Genomic DNA, 8,287 nt, shown 5'->3' on the forward strand with positions numbered 1-8,287 from the left:
ACTTGTATGGTAGTGCGACCTTGTTTAATACACGTCGCTGAGAAAAAATAACACATTTGTATTGATGCTAGCGAAAACGTGGGTAACCCAGTACTCCTATCGTAGCTAAATTAAACGAACAATCATTTGATATAAATTAATAAATAAAAAGACAAATTAATGTGAATGAATGAATGGATAGAGATGGATGGATGGATGGATGGATGAATGAATGAATGAATGAATGAATGAATGAATGAATGAATGAATGAATGAAATTAATTAATTAATTAATTAATTAATTAATTAATGGATGGATGAATGGATGAATGAATGAAACTAATTTTGTGTTTGTAAAAGTCATAACAAAACTTTCTTTCTTTAACTTAGTTTCGTGCTTACATAGGTATACATCCAATTAAGGTTCAAGCACGCTGTCCTGGGTACACACCTCAGCTATCTGGGCTGTCTGTCCAGGACAATGCGTTAGTTGTTAGTGGTCAGTGAGAGAGAAGATGTTGTGGTCTTACACCTACCCACTGAGACATTAAAACTCGCTCTGGGAGCTGGTACCGAATTGCGAATCCTGTACCTACCAACCTAATGTTCGACGGTTTAACCACGACACCACCGAGGCCGGTCATAACAAAACATGGTAATTTCTGACATTTTTGGACTAATGAACAATGTATGGTATAAATCCCTTAGCTTGCCCTCATGCCCACCCCAAAGGGGCGAGAAGTAGCCCAGTGGTAAAGCGTTCGCTTGATGCGCAGTCGGTTTGGGATCGATCCCTGTCAGTGGGCCCATTGGGCTATTTTTCGCTCCAGCCAGTGCAACAAATCGAGTGGTACATCAAAGGCCGTGGTATGTGCTATCCTGTCTATGGGATGGTGCATATAAAAGATCCCTTGCTGCTAATCGAAAGGAGTAGCTCATGAAGTGGCGACAGCGGGTTTCCTCCTTCAATTTCTGTGTGGTCCTTAACCATATGTCCGACGCCATATAACCGTAAATAAAATGTGTTGAGTGCGTTGTTAAATAAAACATTTCCTTCCTTCCTTCCTTCATGCCCACCCAAGTGTACGTCTTGTACGTTTCACAAAATTGTGATAATTGTTAATATGGTACATAAAGAGTAAAGAGTAAATACATACATACATAAATAAATACATAAAATAAGAGATAATAGATAAATCAATAAATTGATAAATCGGTAAATAATATATATATATATATATATATATATATATAAAGAAAGTAAAAGCTATTACTGGCATCTTCCATATTCCATTAACATTTTAACAGCAGGTGCTCTAGTGATGTCGTTAAAGGAATGCTTAAGCAAGGCTTTTGGACTGGTATGCATATTCATTGATATATAATGCACATTATTGCTTAATATCAACAAATATATTATTATATTTAATTAACAAAACGGTTAAATGTGACGGCTATTATATATAACGGGCGCAGCCATTTTGTTCCATGCCAGTTTTAACAGCAACAGCTGTATTCAATATGCTCTACATAATATTACCTATCAGCTATGCAATGTTTTATATACGACATCTTCTGTTTCACATCTGTCGGGGAGGTCAAGTTTACGTTCAATTACACGTGGCAAAGACACGCGTCGGCTGCGCCCCTCTCCTTGGTGGGACGTTTGTTCAGCCCCTTGGTTAACATAATAAAGCCTACCCCATGCTGATTGCCATGGGATTGCACGTCGATAGGTTCTGATAGTCCGCACAAATCATCTCGCTCCGCGAATTAAGTCTTGCCGAAGTTACGACGCAAGAAGAACGCAAAACGGGACAGCTTAACTTGGTAAGACAGACGACATCGATGGACCGTTTTTAAAGTTGATAGTTGGGGGGGGGGGGGGGGGGGGCAGGACAGCGTGCTTGAACCTTAATTGGATATAAGAACGAAAATAAGTTGAAATGAAAGGTTTATAGATAGTTAAAGTTTGTTTTGTTTAACGACACCACTAGGGCACATTGATTTATTAATTATCGGCTATTGGATGTCAAACATTTGGTAATTCTGACATATAGTCTCAGAGAGGAAGCCCACTACATGGGATGGGATGGGAACTCTTTTAACGTACCCAAGATTCAGGCACACCCATCCCGGACCTAACCTCTGACTTCGCCAGTGGCCAATTCCGGGACAAGAGGGGGAAGCCCGCAACCTTGTTGCATTACTAGCAAGGGAGCTTTTATATGCACCATCCCACAGACAGGATAGCACATACCACAGGCTTTGATATACCAGTCGTGGTGCACTGGCTGGAACGAGAAATAGCGATAGATGATATGCATCTCAGAACTTGTTCCAACCCAGAGTGAAAGGAACAAAGAAGTGTTTTATAATTTTTACGACACACTCAACACTTTTTAATTACGGTTATATGAAAGAAAGAAATGTTTTATTTAACGACGCACTCAACACATTTTATTTACGGTTATATGGCGTCAAACATATGGTGAAGGACCACACAGATAATGAAAGAGGAAGCCTGCTGTCGCCACTTCATGGGCTACTCTTTTCGATTAACAGCAAGGGATCTTTTATATGCACTATCCCACAGACAGGGTAGTACATACCACGGCACGGTTATATGACGTCGGACATATGGTCAAGGTCCACACAGATAATTACATGCAGTCAGAAAACCCGCTTCCACTAATCCATATGTTACTTTTTTATTACCAGTAAACGATCTTTTATATGCACTATCCCACAGACAGGATTACATATACCTCGGTCTTTGATATTCCAGTTGTGGTGCACTGGCTGGAACGAGAAATACACCAATGGGCCCACTTAAGGGGATCGCTCCTAGACGAACGCACAGCAGGCGAGCGCCTTACCACTGAGCTACATTCCGCCACTTGTAAGGATCCACATGCTGTACTACTGTACGCTAATTCAAGGGGACCGTGTACCCTTAACAGAAGTCGAAAAACCTAACCTACCCATTTTAACAGAGACCTAAACTAACAATGATAAAAAAAACGCCCCATAAAAATAGAATTAAAAATTCCTAACAAAACAAGTGGACAGTGGTGTATTTATTATATCACCCGTTTCGTTTTCCATTTCCATTTTTTTTTTTTTTTAATCTTAAAAGTCAGTGTACGCTTATGTTTCTGTATGTTTAATACAGTGGAGAGCTTTTGGGCTTAATGCAAACAGAGTATCTATAGTGGAGCGCGACTGGTACATCAAATGCCGTGGTATGTGCTATCTTGTCTATGGGATGGTGCATATAAAAGATCCCATGAAGTGGCGATAGCGGGTTTCCTTCCTCAATATCTGTGTGGTCTTCAACCATAAGTCCGACGCGATATAACCGTAAATAAAATGTGTTGAGTGCGTCGTTAAATAAACCATTTTCTTCTATAAAGAACTGAACCCATTACTGTTAACGGGACATTCCCGAGTTGTTGCATTGTAAGATGTTTCCGACTAATAAAATATTTCTACAATTAAACTTACATATTAAATATATTTTCTTGTTTGAATATCAGTTTCTGTATATTCAATGTGTTTCTGGTCGTCTTAATATTTGTAAAAAGCCAATACTGGATTTTGTCTATTTTTTAGGAAATAAAATGAAATTTAACCTAGTAAAAATATTAGAACGATCAGAAACACGTGTAATATACAGCCACTAATATTTTATGCAGAAAAATATATTTGATATGTAATTACAATCGTTAAAAAGGCTCAGTTAGTCAATAACATATTAAAAGTTGCAGGAAACTCAGGAATGTCCCTTTAACTTCAATAAATAGAATTTTTTTTTTTTTTAACTTGGCTCAATAAAATAGTGCTGCTTACTGAATTCTTTAATACTGACTAACAAATAATGAAGAGTGAATTATTTGCGACTATTATGATTATTACCTCTGAATTCACTATCAATAGCCACAACTATATAGAGCATTGCTGCTGCTACAACTACTTCTTCTTCCGCAACTACTTCTACTTCTGCCACAACAACTACTACTTCTGCTACCGCTGCTTCTTCTGCCGCAATTACTACTACTTCTGCCACAACAACTACTACTTCTGCTACCGCTGCTTCTTCTGCCGCAATTACTACTACTTCTGCCACAACTACCACTACTTCTGCCACAACTACTACTACTACTTCTGCTACCGCTGCTTCTGCTGCTACTACTACTACTTCTGCCACAACTACTACTACTACTTCTGCCACTTCTGCCACAACTACTACTACTACTTCTGCCACTTCTGCCACAACTACTACTTACTACTACTACTTCTGCCGCAACTACTACTACTACTTCTGCTACCGCTGCTTCTGCTGCCGCAATTACTACAACTACTTCTACCACAGATACTACTACTTCTGCCACAACTACTACTACTACTTCTGCCACAACTACCACTACTACTTCTGCTATCGCTGCTTCTGCTGCCGCAACTACTACTACTACTACTACTTCTGCCACAGGTACTACTACTTCTGCTACAACTACTTCTGCTGCCGCAACTACTACAACTTTTGCAACAACTACTTCTGCTGCCGCAACTACTACTACTTCTACAACTATTACTACTACTTCTGCCACAACTACTACTACTACTTCTGCTGTCGCTGCTTCTGCTGCCGCAACTACTACTACTTCTGCCACAACTATTACTACTTCTGGCACAACTACTACTACTTCTGCCACCGCTACTGCTGCTACTACTACTATTACTATCACTGTCGCTGCTACTACTACAACTACTAGTGGCAGTGTTAGTAGTAGCAGCAGCAGTAGCAGCAGTACTAGTAGCAGCAGTAGCTGCACAGTAATAGTACTGATGGTGGTACTAGAAATAGCAGCAGTGGTAGTAGATGGCCTCAGATTACAGTTATCTTCCCATTTGGTTGTCGAAAATCCGGAAGTTTCACCGCGCAAGTAGTCTGCTGTTTGACTGTGATTATTTCATGGCAGACAGCTATGAAGTGGCAACTGTTTGACTGAAGTGACAGGGGATAGCATGTAGTTTGTAAACATGTGTAACTTGTTGACATTGAAGACTTGTTTGTGGTAATTCCGGCCCATGCAAAAGTAGTGCTTTTTGTGTAAAATGGGTATACTCCGGCCTGGTTTAGAGGGTGTGTCTGTTTAAACCAATATGCTGGGAGAAAGAGCTGGACAACAGGGGTTGTCCTTTTCAGGGTATGTGTCCCCCATGCAGGCAAAGGTACATACAAAACTTCACGGGCCTGCTGATATTAATAAAAATGTTATAGCCACTAAGGCTATATAGAAACATATAGCGAAATTAATTGTGGTCTGAGGCCAGATGTAGTGATATCATTTTGATGGACACAACAAACCAAAGCTAATACCTATCCCACTGCCTTGGATGACATTACGGTCTCGGCTTTGTTCTGATGGTTTTGCCAGTTCTCAAAACTCGCCGATTGCATAATTCATTAAGATGATTTTCTGCTACTGTTAAATTTCGTAATCATTCGATGACGCGATCCTAGCTTTGCATACAGACAGACGACTGTGGGAAAACTAAACCCGTATCAAGTATTTGGCATCTTTTTGGAATTGAATTGTACCAATTGATGAACCATCTTAATTGCATCAAATTGTTGCATCTTTCCATAGTCGGAGCCAGGCTTTCTACCAGAAAATATTTTACGGGTAGGCCACGTAATAAAAACCATAAGTGTCCTTACTAGGTGGTTTATTTGTTAAAAATCTTTTGAAATTGGACACTGCATTTAATACGCTTTGGAGCGAGACGTAGCCCAGTGGTAAAGCGCTCGCTTGATGCGCGGTCGGTTTGGGATCGATCCCCGCCAGGGGGCCCATTGGGATATTTCTCGCTCCAGCCAGTGCATCACGACTGGTACATCAAAGGCCGTGGTATGTACTATCCTGACTATGGGATGGTGCATATAAAAGATCCCTTGCTGCCGATCAAAAAGAGTAGCCCATGAAGTGGCGACAGCGGGTTTTCTCCTTCAATATCTGTGTGGTCCTTAACCATATGTCCGACGCCATATAACCGTAAATAAAATGTGTTGAGTGCGTCGTTAAATAAAACATTTCCTTCCTTCTTAATGTGCTTTGATAAATTTTGAAGAGCAGATTTTTAGAGTACGTAATTTTACCATCCGCACCCTCTGACAGAAACCCTGGGAGTGTGACGTAGCTCAGTAGTAAAGCGCTCGCCTGATGCGCGGTCAGTCTAGGATCGATCCTCGTTTGTGGGTCCAATTGGGCTACTTCTCGTTCCAGCTAGTGCGCCACGATTGGTATATTAAAGGCCGTGGCATGTGCTATACTGTTTATAGGATGGTGCATATAAAAGATCCCTTGCTACTCATGGGAAAATATTGCGGGTTTTCTCTCGAACTATATATCAAAAATGCCAAATGTTTGATATCCAATAGCCGATGATTAATGTGCTCTAGTGGTGTCGTTAAACAAAATAAACTTTTAACTTCCATAATCCTGTGATAAATGCGTATGTGTGCTATGGGAAATGTATGTGTGCGTGGGGGGTGGGTGGGGGGGGGGGGGGTGGAGAGCCTCACGGAATCACTTTATAGGGTGGTGTAAGAGTTATGATAGTTGAAACTTCGCTAATATCAGTTTTGTGCGATTTTGTTTTGTTTTGGTGTTTTCAGTTCATATTGGTTTTACCAGTCGTGTTATTTTAACAGTTGACACTGGCCTCGTACACCAGGGGCCTAATTCACCAAACTCTCGCAACTTTGCAGTGCAGTGCTAAAATACTTGCAAAGAGGATACTTTGATGTCTAGCAGAGCCTAAGAGAGCTTTGTGAATTAGGCCCAGTCCAATTTCCCTTTCGCTACTAAATTACTTCTTTTTTAAAAATTAAATATACATAAATGTATTGAATAATTTAGTTATTACATTGCCAGGTATTTTGCCCCTGACCTTGACAGAACCGCTTTCAGAGATATTCACCATGCCTCAAATATGAATACGTCAAATCTATTGAATTACAAGCTTTAAGCATGTAATTCTTAACAATCTATTGAATTACAAGCTTTATGCATATCATTCTTAACAATATGTTGAATTACAAGCTTTGCGCATGTCATTCTTAACAGTGAAATACTAATCGATATTACACGAGCTAAAAGAGTTTATTTTTCTTATGAGCTTATTTCTAAGGCTTCATACGACGTTTAAATCAATAGAAATTAATAATAATCAAAATATTTTAACTAAATAATATAAAAAGAAGAAAATAAAACTATATTGGGTCTGGCAACATTACTGATGGCAGAAAGAGCTGAACATAAACAATTTAGGTTCGTTAAGCATCCACTAATGTAATAACAAATATTGTTAATGTTTTTCTTATTGATACGTATTTTAATTACGGTATGAATTTATTACATGTATACCATTGTTAGATAATTTTATTTTCTTCTTTGTATGATAAGCCCATTCTCTGATGAGCCCATTTAAAACAGAAAATTAATACATTATTATTATTATTATTATTATTATTATTATTATTATTATTATTTAATGCAATAACTTCTTCAGAACATAATTATTTAAGACTTTATTCAATAAAAAAAAAAAAAAAAAAAAAAACGAAAAGAAAAATTAGATGACCAGTTTATTACTTTTACAAATATTTATATATAATAATATTTGAATGTGCAGAAGATATTTAACGAAATCCACCTCAATTTCATTGATTAGGCTACTTTAAAACAGACTGCTATATGCAAATGTAGTTGGATTTAAAAGGAAATAAAATATAATACTTTGAGTAACAATTATAGTGTGACATTTTAAAAGTAGTTTAACATTTTATCTGTCCCAGGTTTTTTAGTTGTTTATTGACTTCAGTTATCTCTGATCAGTATGTTATACAAAGCAAATGATAATCTTCATTTTGCCTTTTAGTAATTACTTGGAGTGACACCATGTTCTGCAGTCGATAAATAATAAATTAATAATACATTTTAATAAGGTTTTTTTTTCATTCTTAATGTGTTTAATATAAATTTTTACCTGATGCGTTTTTTTTATATTGGGTATATGTTTTACAATTTGAATGTAGACTTTTTAATTCAGCCACATGGTGTTTCAAAATAAATACATACATAAATAAATAAATAAATAAAATCCAACAAACAACAACAACAAAACAAAAAACACCATTAAGACAAAATATCTTTTTCATGTCAAGAGTGTTAAGACGGACGAGTTAGAGAATGAAATGGAAATATTTCTCTTGCTAAACAATAGTTAACAAAATTTATAT

The 8,287-nt window shown here is 37.8% G+C and overlaps 1 protein-coding gene across 3 annotated transcripts in view; it reads right to left on the reverse strand.

The window, feature by feature from the left end:
- The window catches only part of LOC121381114 (AT-rich interactive domain-containing protein 3C-like), a 121,078-nt gene that overhangs the window by 107,237 nt on the left and 5,554 nt on the right, over positions 1–8,287 (reverse strand). The gene's annotated exons all lie outside the window — the stretch shown is intronic.

This window comes from Gigantopelta aegis, chromosome 2 (assembly GCF_016097555.1).
Source record: "Gigantopelta aegis isolate Gae_Host chromosome 2, Gae_host_genome, whole genome shotgun sequence".
Classification (NCBI taxonomy): domain Eukaryota; kingdom Metazoa; phylum Mollusca; class Gastropoda; order Neomphalida; family Peltospiridae; genus Gigantopelta; species Gigantopelta aegis.